Source organism: Patagioenas fasciata, chromosome 8, assembly GCF_037038585.1.
Source record: "Patagioenas fasciata isolate bPatFas1 chromosome 8, bPatFas1.hap1, whole genome shotgun sequence".
Lineage (NCBI taxonomy): Eukaryota > Metazoa > Chordata > Aves > Columbiformes > Columbidae > Patagioenas > Patagioenas fasciata.
In genome coordinates, this window is record NC_092527.1 from 7,869,813 (window position 1) to 7,887,651 (window position 17,839).

A 17,839-nucleotide genomic window follows, 5' to 3' on the forward strand; every position below is an offset into this window, starting at 1 on the left:
GTTTCTCTTCTCTTCATTTTCCTTTACTGATACCCAACATCATACACGGTTCACGTGGTCCGCCCTAAAAGGTGGTGGCAGTGATTCTTTATTAGGACTTTATGATGATCTGAAGGGGAATGGTTGTGTTACAGATAACATTGATTATTGTCTTAATTGATGCATCTCCCTTGCTGGGATCTCTGCAAATCAAGCCTATGGCAGGTCACGTTCTCATGGGGTGTCTGAAGCGTGCTGCCAGTTTCTGGAAGCATCTTATCAAGTGGGTAAATAGTTTATTAAGACTTGTCTTCGTGCAGGGATTTTTCCACTGGAGTTCAAGATTTCTATGCGAGCAATATCTCCTTTACTAGGAACTTTGAAGCAGAAATGTGGAGCTTGTTTCAGGCCTTCAGGAAGAAAAAATGCTTGCAAAATACCCCAAATACCCACAGCCTTCAGTGGAGTGGTTTCTGGTCCCTGTGTGCGTGAATGGCTCCAAGATAGGCTGCAGGTGGGTGAACTGCGTCATGCTCTGTCCCCTGCTGTCACCACCTAGAACCGCTCTGATGTCACCCCAGGAGCTGCAGTCACTTCACCCACCTGCTGATGGTGACAGAGCCAAGTGTAAGGAAAAGACCATAGTTGTTGTCCTTGCTGGAGTTGGTAGCTAAGGCACGTAGCTGGTATTTCTTCAGTTCTCTTGACACAGCTGCTTGGTTGATCAGTGTGATCACCAGTGTGACAAGGGTTTGGCCAGAGAGTCCTTGCATTTAGGTGTAGGCAGGTGGGGCTGGCAGGACCATGGTGTTGGCTCCAGTTCCCTGTATTTGTGGGCAGCCTGAGATGATGTTGAGTCCAGAAGGGTCCAAGGAGCTTCTGTTGTCCATAGCTACTGCATGGACTGGCTGCCAGCTGTGACTTGTCCTTGCTCATCCCAACACCCAGCACTGGGAGACATCTCTTTGTGAGACGGCGCTTGCAATGTGCTCTGCAACAGCAGCAAATGTAAAAATCTGGTAAGTATACTGCTTTTTTCCTCTCTGGAGCACGGTGCAATGCTAATTGCCTGCTTACTACCGTGTGCAACTTAACGTGTCAATTGCAAGAGCAACAACCATAAGTGACATGATTGCTGGCTACCTGAAAGGTGATCTCCTTGCTTGGATAGCGCTTCTCCTCTTGCAAATCACAGTCGTGGCGGAGTTCATGGTCTGGTGGATTTGCGTAGGACCATCTCATCTGGAAACAGATTTCATCCCTCAGCTAATCCTCTGCTGACCTGTCAGATGCATCGTAGGTCCCAGCCATTTCTCCGGGGCTTTAGGAAAGGGGTGCTTACGAGATACAGGATGTTTTATCTTTCTTTGGGGAGTGGGTTTAGTCCAAGAATAAACCAATATAGATTTTTCTCACCTGCAGGTCAAGAGGAAGTCCACGTGTATTTTTAGAAACACAGACAGTCAAACGATTAAATTAATTTGTCTTTGCTTTAATAAAAGTGCTCCTTGCCTTTAGAGAACTATAATGGTACTAGATTAATGTATCCAGGAGTACCATCGTGAGTGGCAGCTGGAGAATGAGACCTTGATGGGATTTAAAATGAAAGAAAAATGTTTGCAATCAGTTTTGTGCTTCATTCTCCTCTTACCCCAGCTACCTGAGATGTTCGACACATAATTCCACAATTATGCGGTGTTTTTTTTAAAGAAAGGCATTGTAAGTCTTCCATAAGAAACTCTCAAGATGCTATTTTCATGCAAATAGCTTTGTGTGCTAAATTGAGGAGCTTAAGAACCACAGAAAATATAGGAAATGTGGGCAGAATGCATTTGAAATGTAAAAGTTTCCTGGGAGCTGTCAACAGCTCTTTAAGGAGTGTGTTGCCTGTACCTTTCAGCAGCTTCTCTTTGTGATTGCTGGGGGGAGAAACCCAACAATTACCCAAGTGAAAGGATTTGATGTAGCTGTTGCACCAAGGAGCAGCTCTTGAGAAGTAGTAAACGGAGCAGAGTGAAGTTTCCAGTTCCTGATGAAAATCAAGACGATGGCAACGCCCCGATTGTTCTCCTAGTTCCCAAGCTTAGAGTAAGAGACTCCCCATTTCCTAGATGCTTTTCCCTTCAGGGTTCTCTGGCACGTGTCCTCATACTCCTCCAGTGCCAACCCCAGCAAACAAACCCGAATTTCCTGGTAGGAGGATCTTGATTACTCCCACAGGCTCGTGCCGAAGATGAGTGTGTGTGCCTTGATTCTTGAGGACAAACCCAGCCTGGAAAACATCCTCTTGAAACGGAGTGTGGTATGAATAAGGCGAGTGACTTTTCCACACCGCAAGGATGAACACTTTCTACTTCACTGCTGCGGATGATTAAGGAAAACAATTGCGTTCTGACAACACGCATTGACATTTGAAAATGAAAAAGAAATGAAGAATAGATTCTGGGAGGCATGCCATTAATGATAATGGATCTCCCTGAATGGGAGCCTTTTTCAAAGTCTGATTCTACTCTTTTTCGTCTTTAATAATGCTGCCTACAACAGGCAACCCTGTCACAGGGGATAAGGTCAGGGAAGTTCAGGGGGGTCATCTGGGGAACTGTTCTCCAAGTAAAAGGAGCAGAATAGCACTACACATACAGCCATGAGCCCACTTAAAACCAGACAAGAAGAATGCTTGTGAGAGCAAAAGAGGGGAGGGGAAGCTAGCTTAATGTTGATAAATGAATATTGGGCATTGAAGTTCAACTTGCAAATGAAAACTATTGTGTCAATGCTGCGGGAGACGGTCTGTGCATGTTTTGGGACTTCCCCTCCAGAGATTAATTCTTCTTTGATTAACAAAAAAAGTGAGAAACGTTGGTTTTAAATGATAGGCAGTGTGTGCTGCGCGTGGACAGCAGAACCCCGCTTGAGCGCATGGCGGGGGCTGTAGTGTATGTGATAATGCAGCATTGATGGAAAAGCTTTCCAGACAGGTATAAAACCTATTGCACATAGCCGTTTTGCTGTAGAACTGTAATTTTTGTGATAACTTTCAGCTGCGGGGTTGAAGCTGGGACGTTTACAGCTGCATGTTTTTATAGGCACCATCTGATAGGTAATTTTATGTGAAAAGATCTGTTTAGTCCCCTGATGGAAGAAATAAACTTAGGTGAGACTCTTCTTGGCGTGCCTTAAAAAAACTCAAAGATCCGAAAGATCAGCTGTAAAACTTGTGCCTTGTTAAAGTTCCAATGGGAAGATGCACTAAATGGATTATTTAAGCATACATTACCGTGTAATGTTAATCTCGGGGCGCTTGGATTTGGGCTGGGTGGTGTACTGTACTCTGCCTGGCAACCTCATGGTGGCTGCTGGGGTGGAAAACACCAACCCTTCTTTAAATAATGCATCCCTTCCCCGCTGTGTCTCTCCTCTGCTTCAAAGAGCAGTCCCCCGTTAAAGTTTAATCAGTTGTTTTATCATTGCTCATGGGCAGAAAGTACTGATCCACAAAAAAAAAGCCTTGGGATGGAGGAGTTGAACACTGGGTGGAATTGCACCTTCTCTTGATTCCCGCAGTTTTTCATTGATTCTTCATAATGATGCTCCTGGTGCTCCCTGGTGCCTTTTCAAGGGTGCTTGGAGGTGATTGTGGGACAGGAATGGTTTGTGTTCCCAGGGGATGTTCCAGTCACCTCAACCTGGGCCTTAATTTCCATGCGTCTTGTTTGGTCTAGAGCCTGCTTGGCCTTTTGGGCTGAGACTGAATTAATCCTGGCTTCTCACATTACTTAAGAAGGATACCATCAATCTGTTGGTATATTGGCACACATACGGGCATTAATATCATAGGCATTCTTGCTTTCTCGGAGACTACTACTAAGCCAGTATTGGGCAAAAGGCTCATTTCTCACTCAGATTGAACGGTGTTGCCTGGGGTCTCCTACAAGCCTAAACTGGGCTTACAAAGCTGGTAAAACCAGTTCAGCTTAGGGCAATTGAGACAGAGGATGCTGTTGGTTTTGCTCAGTGGGTTCTGCTCTGTTCCTCAGTCATTTTTATGCTTTTCCAGCAAACCTTTCCTTGGTCAGTCTGCTGCCGCGTTACATTTCGACTCTTCCCGTGTTGCTTTTCTGTTTGAATAGAGATGCAAGAAAATCACAGTGTAACAACCGGGGCTGCGAGACATTTCCAGCCTTTGAAGAAACTGTATGGGATTTTTCCTCCTTTTTTTGTATTATTTTTTCTTCCATGATTGCTGTCCCCACAGGTAAAACCAGGCAAATGCTGATAATTCAGATAAAATGCACGGCATTAAGGCCTTGTATTGTTAGCTGTAGAGAGGAAAAGAGGCATTTAGTCCAGCTTTGCAGTGGATTCATATGGAGACGGGAGCAGAGAAATCTCTGGTGTGGGGTTTTCTCAGGAGCTTGATGCAGAATTTTGATGCAGCTGCACAGGTATTTATCCATGATCTAAACAGGAGATTGGCATCTTTATAGATCTATTACAGATATGTTCTCAGCTCGAGGTGGCAGTTGTCTTTGTTTCTCGCGTGTGGCTCATTTGCTGCCTCCCTTCACTCTGGGCTGCGATCCACGCTGTGACCTCTCCTGTCTCCCGCATCCAGGTCCTGTTGTGCTGGTTTTTATCTACAGGGGTTTCTCCTATGAGCCATACCTTTCCTTGGTGGTGTTGTATGGATAACATTTAAATGTTTGGGTTTTAAATTGTGCAGATTCTAAGCTTTTTTGTTTGGAATCTAGTAAGCTTGAGGGTGGGAAAAGCACTTGAAGGTCTTTGTTTTTACCTCTTAAGTGTTCCCCATTCATAGGATGGGTTGCTTATGAAACCGTCTGGCTTGCTGCTTCTTTCAGCCAGAGCTTGATGCTCAGATCATGTCAGATTGCTCGAAGCATCACTTGATTCCCCCTCACCATGGGTTGCACAGTTGCCTGTCTGGGTTTTCTCTCCAGCTCAAAGCCCAGCAGCTGCCTTGGAGCCTCTGCAGCTCTGCCATGGCAATGTGCTTCTCCGTGAGCTGCGCTCTTCTTGTCCGATGAGAAGCAGCCTCCTGCAGAAGCCATTCCTACCAGGCAATGAATTCCAGTTTGACTTCTCCCCCGTTGGGTGGCTCCAGGTGAGTCCTTTCTGTGGGACGTTTGTTCCTCTAGACCATTGTTGATGTGTTTGATGTACACCTCGTCTCAATTTATTGTCATGACTTACTTTTACTTTCTCTAGGTGTAATATTTTGGAGATGACCACAGTTTTCTTGTGTTCCCATTTGTGATTATTTGCCAGATGACTTTTATTCTTTTGTCTGTAGATTCTAAAACACAGTAAGTTCCTGGTGTTTAAAACCTGTAATTAGAGAGGTGGATAATTTTACAAGGATGTACTAATTGTCTGTTTCCTCTTTTAAAGGGGTAATGTTTTAGGAATGGCATTTGCATCATGGATTTCCTCTTCTGTCAATTCAGATTTTATTTTGCAAACATTCTCCAATATTCCTGTAAAATTCAGTTTCACCAAATGTTTCCTTCTGGAGACTTCAGCTGCCAAACTGTGCAGAGATACCGAACGCAGAGCAGAGAATTCACGGAGGTTGCTAGAAGACGCTCTTGGCAAGCTGCATTCAGCGTTTTCTGTGGGATTATACCAAGGAACCCAAACCCCTTGACTCTCCAAGCTATTTAATAGTAGTTTTGTGCAGCTTCCTTCTCCTCCCCACCTACCTCAGCCTACTTGCTTAGCCGAGCAACACCTTTCCCATCTAACCTTCAAGGCTTTCTCTCCAGCAGAAATGCCTGCAGGTGGAGCTGGAATGACGTCCTGCTACCGGAATAACATACGAGGCACCGGTTGTCACAGAATAATTGCTTCCTGGTGTGCCCATGCGTGCAGCCGCCTGGCCGGAGCATCCTGCACAGAATCACAGAATGGTTGGGGTTGGAAGGGACCTCTGGAGATCATCTAGATCTTCTAGTCCAGTGTCCCTGGGTTCTGCTAAATGAGATGGTTCGGCCACTTCTGGATCGTGAAAACTGGAATATTGAAGGATGTTGTGCAGCAGTTGAGTTTGTTTTCTTATAACAGGTTTAATTCTGACAGGAGGGAATTTTATTGTGTGGTTTGTCCCCTAAGGACTGCAATGAAAGGCGTGGTTTCTAGCAGAACACAGTTTGTTACTGGACTCAGCTATATCAGTATTATCCATTATAAGATGGCTTTGTGGTGATTTATCTAGAGAGACCTCTTAGCTTTCCCAGGTGCTGAGCAGCTCCAGGATACCTGAGGACAGCAAGAAAATCAGGGGCGGGCTGCGCTGCTGGTGGTTGATTCTGCAGTTGAATTGTTTTCTGCAGGTGGCTGTTGGCTCTGAACCTCAAACCGGAGCTGCGAGCCACCGCTTGGGCTCCCCCTGCGCCTTCGCTGTGCTGTCACATCCCACCAGCAGAGTGTCTCCCAGGCTGAGAAATAACAGCTGAAGCACAGGATTGCTCCAAAAGGTTTGGAACGTGCTCAAAAACACCAAAAAGAAAAGGATCTGTGCAGGATTCCAGCTGTGGGCAGCAGTGTAAAAGGGTGGAAGCTTGTAGGAAAGGAAGGAGACAGGTTGGGTTGTGTGAGAAGACTTGAGAGAATTGTAGAGGGGGCTGGGATATTTTCATTTCAAGTTGTTCTTCATCCTGGAAGAATATAGTATGTCCACTCTGGAAAGGCTGTCTTTAGGGCCCTGCTTCAGCAAAGTGACCCTTATTTCTGTGCACAATTGCTGTCATTGAATGGTTTGGCTTGGAAGGGACCTTCCATGCTCACCCAGTGCCACCCCTGCCACGAGCAGGGACATCTTCACCAGCTCAGGTTGCTCAGAGCCCTGTCCAGCCTGGCCTGGGATGTCTCCAGGGATGGTTCATCCACCACTTCTCTGGCCAACCTGGGACAGGTACTCACCACCCTCATCGTGAAAACTTCTTCCTCGTGTCCAGCCTGAGCAATGCTGTCCTGTGGGTGCGCTGGAGAACGGGATGCTCAGTGTGGGCCAGGTTGCGTCTCCGCTGTGCCTGCCCTCAGTCACCTGCTGCAGGTGGCGAAGGGGCTTGTAGCTATGGGTACAGCTGGCCGTGGGTCCCCCCACAAGGGGACGTGCTTCTTGGGACCACACCAACAACCTCACAGCCCCTGTGCTACTGAAATGTGCCCATCAGCCAATTATTTTTTTGCCCTCTTCCAGCCTGGGATATTTTGCAGCTTAAGGGCTTCCTAAGCTAGAAGTGAATCTGTAATTTGGTGTTGAATAGCCCTTGATGGACTCCTGCCAGTTTGCTTAAACATTTTTGATGCCTTATTGCAAGGAGCTGTGTGTCAGAACTGGAGATGTGTTTCAGTAATGCTCCAAAACCTGGTTTTCCTGTTATGCTGAGGGTTTTTGCAGCTACCTCTAGAGCCTCCTGCATCCCCGACCTTTCTCCATCCAGGAGAACACCTTGCAGTCTTGCTTCTGTGGTCTGTTTCACTCTCTGAAGATGTTTTGGAGAAGGGTGGTCCCACCACCACAGGCCAGGGCTGGGTGAGCTGCTCTGCAGACTGTGGAGTAAGTGCTGGGCTTTGGCACGAGTCCCACAAAGCTCTGCGTTAAAAACACAAAGAGAAAAGTACGTTCTCAGCTCTGTCCAAAACAGCAAAGCGCCGCTCAAATAGCTGAGCTAAGTCAAGCAAAACATTCCCTCCTTCCCTGCTGCTCGGCTTTCGCTGCATCTCCCTGTAAATATCTGCTAGAAGACCTCGTGTATGCTCATGTCACTGTCTACCCAGGCATGTCCGTGCCCCTCATGCAGAGCTGTTGTTCTCACAGTTCCCTCTCCCCTGGGTGTTTTCTCTTTCTCTTTTTTTTAGTTTAATTTTCCCTTGCAGTTGAAGAGCCCAGGTTATTTTAGCACGCTAAACATTTTTTTGAGAGTTAGTGACATGAATAAATCTTTTCCCTCTCCTCCCCCTAGTTTAGTATTTAAAGGGAGAAGATGATTAAACCCAGCAGAACTGATTGGAGTTCTCAGTGAGCAGGAAGGGGGGGCGGCCAATCCGCAGTGTTTGCGTTGATCAGCAACTTGGGAGAACAGTGATGCCAGCTGCTTAGAAACATCTGGTTTTGGTTCTTGTCCCCCCACCCCCACCTTTACTTTTTTCCTCTGTTTTCAGAGACTTAGCGTTACTGCTACTAAGCGTTGGCTCTTATGGGGAGCGCAGCTTGGTTTCTGCTCAAATACCTGAGCCCTGCCAAGCGGTTGGGTTGGAGTCCAAGCGAGGGTCAGCAGAGCAGTACAACCTCCTGGCTGGTGACAGGTTTCTGAGGTTTTCTGTTGTGGGGCCGTGCTCCGTGTGCCCGAGGGTTTGGGCTCTGGTTAATGTAACGCCAGCATGAAGCAGGGAAGGAAAGCCAGGGCCCCTCTGTGCAAAGGGAGAATGTGTTTTCCTAACCTCGGTGGCATGGAAACACCAGCAGTGAGAGTGAAAGAAGCCCCAGTAGAGTTAATTAAATGTTGCATTTAGAAGACAGTGTCAAATGGAATTGCTTTGCATTTATTGAAGTTAGCTTTTGCCCGCTGACGAGGGTTGAGTACCTGTGCTGTTCGGGATGGGAAGGTGATCTCAAATCATAGAATCACAGAATACTTTGGGTTGAAGGGACATTCGAAACTCATCCAGTGCCACCCCTGCCATGAGCAGGGACATCTTCACCAGCTCAGGTTGCTCAGAGCCCCGTCCAGCCTGGCCTGGGATGTCTCCAGGGATGGTTCATCCACCACCTCTCTGGCCAACCTGGGCCAGGCTCTCACCACCCTCAGGGTAAATAATTTCTTCCTTACGCTGATCTTGAAGCAGTGCATTAGTGTGAACGCAGCTGTGGGGTTGGAGAGAGCAGCCGTGAGCTCCTCTGAGCAGCAGTTTTGCTCGCCAGCAAGCCCTCAGCTCCCGTACGCTCAGGAAAGATGCGAAGGTGGAGGGTCCCCTCCTCTCTGTCCCCTTTCCTCTCGTCTTGACTAAAAGCTGCATCTGTAAACTGGTACCTGCTGAAGACTGGATGAACCAAGCTGGTGTCATCCTGTCCACAGGTGCTGCTCTGTCATCTCCCTGTGGTGCTCATTGCTGGCTAATTAATCAGAAGCTGGATAACCCAGGCAGTGCTAATGTGATTGACCAGCTGGGCGTTGGCTTGGGTTCTCCATCAGCTGGCGGAATCAGTGGCTGTGCAGTGCAAGTGTCCCCTAAAGGCTGTGGCTTGGCCATCGCCGAGGTTAGGGACCTGCAACTTGAAGCAATCAGTGCTGTTTCCTGTGGCCTGGATGCTGTTAAGGCTGGAAAATTCAAAGTAATCTTGTTTGGTGTCTGCCCGCGCCTTGCTGGAGGAGACTTCTGTTCTGCTGGAAGAGACGCAGCGCACACCCGTGCCAAAATCAGCAGTTCTAACACATAAAGCTGAGCAGGGTCCTTCTCTCAGCATTGAAACAGAGCTCCTGGCCTCACTTGGTCACATCCCCCGCTGCCAGTATTTCAGTGGGATGGATGATGTCTAGGGGTGTTTTGGCAATAGAGGGTGACTTGCAATATCTCAGATTTTCTTGAGGTTGTCCTTTCACCTGCCTGTCTTCAGTCTTCTTTATTATCTTTGCTATTTCTAACCCTGTTTTTGGTCCCTGTTGGAGCTTGATTTCTGCTGGAGGGAAGATGGAAAAGGTCAAGCTCTCACTAGTGAAGCTTATTTAATTTATTTGCCGCATCTGTGGGCAAACTTATGTGTCTGTTACAGGTATGAACTACCAGGACCCTCTTGGACACCCAAACCCCATGGTTGCTTATTTATTTACCTGTTTTCTCTGTGGTTTTTTTAATTATCTTCTTTTTTTTTTTTTTTTCTCCCAGTATTCCCAGTTTTATCTTTCCTATAAGAGAAAAGTTTAGTGGACTCCAAACAGTGAATGCAACTGGTATTTGCAGCAGTCGGTGTGGTACAGCAGGACCAGGGTGCAGCACCACTTCTTTGTCTGGGCTTGTTTCCACTCCTTATTTAAAACCTCTTTTAATCAGGAGCTAATGACAACTTTTGCTTGTGAGAGCTGATGCACATGAAAAAAAACCACCACAACAGTTTGCATTCAGAATAATGCAAACTGTTATAAATAAGAAGATCTGCAAGGATATAATCAAGCTAAATTGCCCATTGTTACTCTCACCACAGATGATTTCTGGTCTCTGCTATTTGAGTTGGATTGTCATCTAGGTTTAGGAAAAATGTGTTCTCTCCTTTATTCCGGTTCAAACCTGTGCAGCAGCACCTTGTGATTGCAAGAGTGGGGTTTGCTCAGGTGGTGGTTTTTTGGTTTGTTCTGTGCGGATCAAGCAGACACTTTGGTGGCTTAGATATTACCATTTGAATTGTCTCGGGGAAAATTGTCTAACAGGCTTCTGCCACTCTCTTTCTGCAGCTCAAGTGACCCCTATGGTGGATGCATCTCCCTGGGGAGTGTGTTGCAGACAGATGTGGAGGATTCTTGCAACAGGTCAGAGCAGCAGCCTGCCAGGAAAACAGCTCCGACTCTGCCTGCAGATGGTACGCAATAAAGCTCTGGATTTTAATGACTCCTTGCAATTTATCCTATTGAAAGTAGCTGAGCCTGTAAAGAATTGGGAGCTGATGCTGAAGACTCCAAAGAGATCGTAATACATTTAATACTTGGATAGTTTGTGTTCTGATTTTTCTCAACTGTGTTGTACATGAATGCAACGTAAATGCAGCGTGCTTTTATTAAAATGGGTGTTGAAGAGGTGGCTTGTAAACTGGGCAGCCGTATTCTGGCCTTCTGATTTTTCTGCTAAAAGGTCTTTTTACATTTTTTTATAATTTTGTTGGGTGTGTTTTTTTTGCTTTACAGTTCTCTGAAAAGCGTGGGTGTCTTCAATTCTGGCATGGTACTGTAAGTACCACAACATGACAAAAGCCTTCATGGTTGTGGAAGTCAAATGCTGCTTCATGATGTCACTTTTGTCCCCAAACACAGCATTTTGCTCATTTATTCTGCATGTGTCCTTCTCTGAAAGCGTTTCCCCTTCACTTCATTGTGTGCGGAGGAACCTTTGCTGAGGAACGATGGCGTCCTGAGGGTTAAGCGACCTAATTTAATCCGTGCTGCTTTCTTCTTTCTAACCTCAGAAGACAGAGACCCTGAACTGAAAAGTGTATAAAAAGATTCTAATTAGTTCAGGACAAATAGGAAAATAAGGCCTAACTTGAGAAGGGGATTGATTTTAATTTTCTAAATTAATAGAAGGTAGAGTTTAGACCGAACTGCAAGTGTGGCACCTACTTGAATGCTCTACAACATCTTTTCTTTCCCTTTTTCAGCCTAGTTCTTGGTAGGAAGGCAAGCACCTCGGTAGAGATAGAGCTCTCATCAGAGAGTAGTCTTGTTTGGACACACTGACAAGTCACCAATGACCTTGTCAGCTGTAAATGTCAACGTGCCTGTCAGAAGGCAGCCATGGCTGAGAGGTGAGAGTTTCTGGTCTCACCTCCTGACTGCTCGTGTGGCCTGCTGGGGACAGGCAGCAAAATGTGGCTTTGATGAGCAGCTGGGAAAGGCTACTGGCTCGTGGTTGAGCGTGTCATCAAGTCGCATCTCGAGGCTGTCTCAACCCCCTTCTCAGCATGAGGTGCTGCGAGGAGGAGCTGCTTTCCACCTGCCTTCACCTCCTCCTCCATAACAGACAAAGACAGCCCTGGAAAGATGATTTTTGGAGTGACCAACAGTGGAAAACTCTTGGAAAAAGGCCCTGAGTATCTGGGTTTAGCCAGCAGTAAGACATCATGGCTTGTAGCATCTTTGGCCAAATACCTGGTGAGCTCTGGGTGCGTATTTTTGTCAAGTTAAGAGGAAAAGTTGTGGGCGCTTGGGGAACCTTCTCCTCCACCTGCAATTGTTTGGCTGAACCTTCATTCATCTTTATTGCTGTTTTTCTAATTCTTCTTTGGGCTCCTAGTGACAGTGATTATACCAAATGTGGCACATTTCATGTACTGTTGAAATGATTTTCAGGCCCAGTGCTTGGAGGATTGTTAAAAATACACTGCTTTTTAGAAGGCTTTCTATCCTCCCTACTCTATTTCCAGTCCCATGTTAACCTGCAAAGTAGTAAAACTGCTGACTTTATTATGTTGCATTAATTAATTATCTCTATAGCAACATGCACAGATGCCATAAATATGGGAATGCACCGGCACAGTTGTATGGAAGAAGAGCTAATAGATAAATGGGGAGAAAGCCCTTTTTTTTTTGTTTTGGTTTAAATGCTTGAATACCTGCAGTAGTTAAGGAAACACAAGATTGTTTTGCATGGTGTCTCTTTGACTGCCCCATTCCCCTTCTGACTGTTATGTAGGTCCTGCTGAAGAGGTTTTTCCAAGCTGCTGATCTGCCCCTCCACCTGCTCAGAGAACTGGGTTATCTCCTATTGGTATGAAATACTGATACCGGGAAGCACAGGCAGCAGGATGAGTCCCTTCGCCAAAGGTACAGATCTCGAGAAGGGAATACACTTAATTTTGGCACTGGCAGGAGATGCCAAGAGGCAGAGGAGCTGGAAGAAGTGGATTTTGGCTCTGAGGCAGCCAGGACTCTCTGCTTAAAGTGTGTGCCAGTGGTGATGACTTGTCTGGCTATTAGGAGCCCTGGGTTACCTCCAAAGCTCCTGGTCAGGCTGGTCCCTGAACTGAAAAGTATATAAAAAGATTCTAATTAGTACAGGACAAATAGCAAAATAAGACCTAACTTGAAAAGGGGATTGATTTTAATTTTCTAAATTAATAGAAGAGTGGAGTTTAGACCTAGATTTTTCCTGGCCCCAGTACTAATGTTTTGGAGGAAAGGCAGTGGAGAGGCATCTGCAGGAACGGTGCCTGCGCATCGTGCTGGTGCTGAGCCCTCTGCAACAGCGCTCAGAGGGGACTCTCCCTGCCCGGAGTAGTTGTTTCAAGGGAAGAAATATGGTAAGAAGAAACAATAATTGCACTGCAAGTCTAAAGCTCCCCAAAGGTTGAGACCTCGTGCTTTTCTAGCAGGGTGCGGAGGAGGCTCAGTATGCAGCGCTGCTGTGTATGCAGCATCCTGGCCACGCTGATGCAGTTTGCGGGGTGAAGAGCTGCTGATCTCAGAGAGAGCCGTTTAGAGTGCCAGACGCTCAGTGTTCTGCTTCATGTAGAAGGAAAAGCTGTCGGGATATTTGCTTAGTTTTGCACTGAGGTGGAGCAGAGAGAATTCACAGCACGGATGTGATGGACACTGATAGGTAAGTTCCTTGGGATGAAGACACTGAGGGTTAAAACCCTTCTCTGCACCAGCCCCAATCATTGGCCACATGGGAAAAGAAGGCCTAAATATTGCTGGTCTGCTCCTTATTTAATTAACTGCTGTACCCAAGCCGGGGAGGATTTAAGGCCGAGTGCAGGACACTGCGCAAACTTCACTTTGAAAAATCAACACTTTGTGCTGTGTTATGCACAGAAAGGGTTAATCTGCCGAACAACCTGCCCTGTTCTAGATAAATAAAAAATCAAAAAACAAACGAAGAAACGAACAACACAACACAAAACTGTTAATTTGGGAATATTTTTATTTCTGCGGAAAAGTGTTTATTTTGGTAGCGTGTGCAGAGTTTCAGCTGTTCTAAAGCACTGCGATTTCACAGCCAAGCTTTCGTGTTCCCAGCCGAGAAGGAGGTGAGACACTCAGAGAATGTCTGTTCTTATTCCAGCACCGCACTCACCAGCCACATTCTCAAAAGTGCCCGGTTTGCCAACATAAATGGGGTTACTGATGTGCTGCAAGAGAAGGAAGCGCCGGGGAACATATTCCTCACCGGGTCCAACTCTCTCCCATTTTATCTTGTTCTTCCATATGTTTCCTCTGTAATGAGAGGAATTATTTATCATTAAAGCGATACATAATTAAAAAATTAAAGCTAAAGTTAATGGACGCTAAAATTAGTTTACTGACAAAAATAAATGTCTGTCCTTCAGATCCTATAGTTTTAATTGGAGTGGGCTACAGCTTAATTAACATGTATTGATTGTGGTCCTGTGCACATTTATAGGTGGTTGGAGAGAACCTCCTCGCAGACGAAGGTGCGTTGAGATCTGCTGATAACGTTCTGAGTCATTGTCTCGCAAAGAGACAGAAAAGTCTTTGCTCTCAAGCTGTTTTCTCCCCAGAAAGCTTAAACAAAATATGTTGTTTAAAATTAGGGCTAAGGATTGGCATGGTCACTTTAGAGATGGGAAGAGAATTTCTGCTCCAAAACCGTTAATGATCTGAATCATTAATTAGATGCATGATGAACACAGAAGATTGGAAGGAAGTTAGAGTGAATGAAGAAGCTGACCCACCGGGAAGTTTTATTTTGGGGAGCAAAATGTAGGCTTTGGTTTGGTCCTGACTCCCTCTACTCTTTCCCCGTGGGCAGATGTCACCTGTTTCCCAGTGCGAGGAGGAGGAAGAGGGCAAACCCTTCCTCCTGCGACAAAACTCCCCGCCTGATGCTGAAGACTTTTTCCCTGACTGGTTCTGCACGGCAAAGGAGCCGCTCCCAGCCTTTGCCAATCAGTCTCTTTAAGGAGAATCCTGTACTCTCCGGTGTTAATATTTTATGTTTTGTCAATACTGTGAATTAACGGAATGGAAGATGTGCCACGTCTCACCTTCCAGCCTCTAAATGATTCAGGACACCCTTCCTCTCTGCTATAAGTGGTGTGAAAGGTGCCCACAGGAGCCTCTTGGCCCTTTGGGGTGGGTTTTCTATGGATGCAAGGATGTCCTGGAGAAGGGGGTTGCTTTTCAGATCTGAGGAACATAGAGGGATGATAAACCTGCTGTGACGGGCAAGGTGATGTGCCAGGCTGTGGGTGCGGAGCGGAGGATTCCTGTGCTGAGCTGGCAGCCCTGTTTTTGCCGCTGTACCCATCCCAGTTGAAGGCAGAGGAGATGGAGGTTGAGAGGGCACGGGAGGGGGCGCAGGGCACCCTGTGCTCAGTACCCAACTTTTCTTGGCCTTTTAGGGTTTGCTGAACCATGGTGATGCCACAGGACAAGCTTGCAGCTCCTCCCTTCTCTCCTGCATTGGTCTTCGTGACCACCAAGGGCCACGTGGTGGCACAATCTGGAGGTTCAACCCTCAGGCTTCTCAAGCTCCACTTTCTCACCTAAATCCAATTCAAGGTGCCACTTCTCGTCCTGTAGTGGGGCAAAGATTTTGTAATGACAGCCAGAAACAATCTAATGAGGTTGTGGCATTTGATGGAATGTATGAGTCACACATGAGCCCCTTCAGGAGGTGTATTTTGATTTATCCAGCGGGCCTGGGTAAAGGGAGACTCCCCTTCCAACTTGTCAAGCCCAACCCTTGCGTTATCCCTCTTTATTAATGTGGTGCACAGGCAATGCCTTCCCAGAGACTTATTTTTTCTCCAATATATTGAATAAATTCTACATCAGGAAGGAAAGTAACTTTCGATAATGAACCATCAGTGGGTATTTAAGATTGCTTTAATGGGTCACATTGATGTAATCTGCACTTTTTCCTGGGAAGATCATACTGGGCCATAACCTTAATTCATATTTATGTCAGAAGAAAATATACAGTGGAGATGGCTTAGAAAGAGCATTTCCCTGCTAAGCAGCTGGATATGAATGTGCAGATCTCCTAGAAATATGGTAGGTGTTGGAGGGGGTGGGGGCTGTTAGGTCTTTAGGATATTTTCTTCTTGCATAGAGAAGTTCCTCAAAAACTGGTTTCTCACCCCAAGATGATGTTTGCTCATGGGCCCAGAAGTGTGCAACTTCAAGTTTACCTTTAAGAGCATCTTGATCATATTATTATTATTTATTTTCCAGTCCTCTGTTTTGCCTGTGGCTTATAAAGGTATGGGAACATGAGGGGTGGCTATAGGTAGTTGGGCTGGTTTAACAGAAGGCCAGTGAAGAGTGATATAAATAAAAGCAATTGAGTTAAATATGATCAGTAAGGTTTAACCTTCCAGTCGTGTCCCTCTGTGTGTTGGTCAGACTCCTCTGAGGGCCACAAGTGAGACTGGAGGGGGGTATTAGCGGCATTTAGGTTTTTTGCAGGGGAAAAGGATGAAAATTGTATTTAAACCCGTTCCTCTTGGCCAGGACAGGCAGTTCTGTCTTGATCTGCTGCAGGAAGATGAGGTAAAATTGCAGGTTCGCTCGCTCGAGATAGATGTGGATACAGGGGAAAGCAATGAAAACAATCCAGATTATTGGAGCTGGGAGGAAGGGACAAACATGACTAACGCCGTGTGAACCGTTTGCGGAAAATGATTTATTCGACAAACTTTACCTTTATAGAGGCAAACTGTCAAAGGCCACAATGCGAGGCTGTTGATGGGTTCATGAGTCAGAAGTATTTAATGAGGAAATGAAGCGCCCGTTCCCCGGGCCTCAGAGCCGGGTCACCCGGAGGACTAATGCTCCTTTCGACAAGGAAGGAACCCAAAGAGCGGCTCCAAGCAACGAGCACGTGTTCTGGAGGCCCCTCCGGCTCCTCCGAGAAAACAAAGCTGCTTCATTGGGTTTTTTTGGCTGACGGGGAGCACGTCTGCGGTGCCAGGAGCTGGGCAAGCTCAATGTGAAGAGGGGATCAGTAGCGCAAGCGTTCAAGCGTTGACACTGGTGCTCTGTTTCTATACATATTTCTAGTGGTTTGTATCTATACACACTTTATATTTTTCCTTTTCTGATACACCGCCTGGTTTTCTGCTCTTTCCTTGTGATACACCTGTGAGAAGAATGATTCATTCGGCTGTTTGTTTGGTGTGATTATCTCCAGCAGAAAGCCAACAACTAAAAATTAGTGGTTTTGCACCAATATAGGCTGAAGAACTAGACTTTCCTCCTTTTTTTTTTTTTTAAAAAACATACATAAATGCATGTGTTGAGAAGTAGGGCTTGAGGTCAGCTGCAATGGTTTGTGTTGAACTCAACCAAAAATTACAATAGAAAGTAGCAATTTGTAAAAAATCAAACCAGCTCTTTGTGTGGTGTTGAAATGAGATGCTTTGACTTGTGTTTTTTTTAAGTGATGTTTGGAGCTTCAATGAAGCCGGTGCTGACTTTGAAAAACAGTGTTTTATGCTCCACCAGTGAATGTATTTTCTTTTTGCCCCATTTTCTCCTTGCTTTTAATTTTGTTTAGTAAGAAATAAGCAAAACTTTCTTGACTTGCCCCCACCTCCCTGACCAAATAGTAGTAATAATAATAATAATAAAAATCTATGAGTTAGATGGTTATTAAGTGGTCGAAGCTCCCATGAATAGAAACACAAGGCACAAGGAAAGCTGCCAAGCGTTTGACATTTTCGTTCCAGCAAATATTTGCTTTTTTCATTTGGTTGCCTGAGCTCCGATTCGGGAAGGCGTTGCTTGCATGCCTAATGATGAGTATCCACTTAATTCCCTTTGGCTTCTTTGCTTTGAGGTGCGTCTGGCCACCTCTCTGAACCGGGAATGCTTCGAGGCTCCTTTGTGGAGGCCACTGGAACCTGGGGGCTCCTGGAGGACCTGCAGACCCATGGGTGAGGTCCAGCTGCAGAAGTCCTCTTGTCTCAGGTGTCCATCCCCCCTGGTTCTTGGGTACCTGCACAGATGTGACCACCCTCTGGAATGTTGGACGCGACGGTGAAGCGTGATCTGAATTTTCGCTGCTGTGAAAATGGAGATAATAAGCCACCAGTGCAAGCCAAAATAAGTGAAACGAGGAAGGTGGTGACGTGGAGCTGGGTCTCTTTAGCTTGGAGAAGAGG

General features: G+C 46.1%; 2 long non-coding RNA genes across 3 annotated transcripts; both read left to right on the top strand.

Moving 5' to 3' along the window:
* Positions 1 to 1,859: 1,859 nt before the first annotated feature.
* LOC139828536 (uncharacterized) lies at positions 1,860 to 10,844 on the top strand. The gene is made up of 3 exons (XR_011740227.1): positions 1,860 to 5,104; positions 6,333 to 6,476; positions 10,452 to 10,844. It is a non-coding gene; the product is annotated as an uncharacterized lncRNA (long non-coding RNA).
* A 310-nt stretch (positions 10,845 to 11,154) lies between these two features.
* LOC139828482 (uncharacterized) lies at positions 11,155 to 17,398 on the top strand. Of its 2 annotated transcripts, none has more exons than XR_011740157.1 (3): positions 11,155 to 11,861; positions 12,403 to 12,533; positions 13,079 to 14,049. It is a non-coding gene; the product is annotated as an uncharacterized lncRNA (long non-coding RNA). The 2 variants fall into 2 exon arrangements; XR_011740156.1 differs by lacking the exon at positions 11,155 to 11,861 and adding an exon at positions 14,113 to 17,398 and having other exon boundaries at positions 12,281 to 12,533; positions 13,079 to 13,308.
* The last annotated feature ends 441 nt before the right edge of the window (positions 17,399 to 17,839 follow it).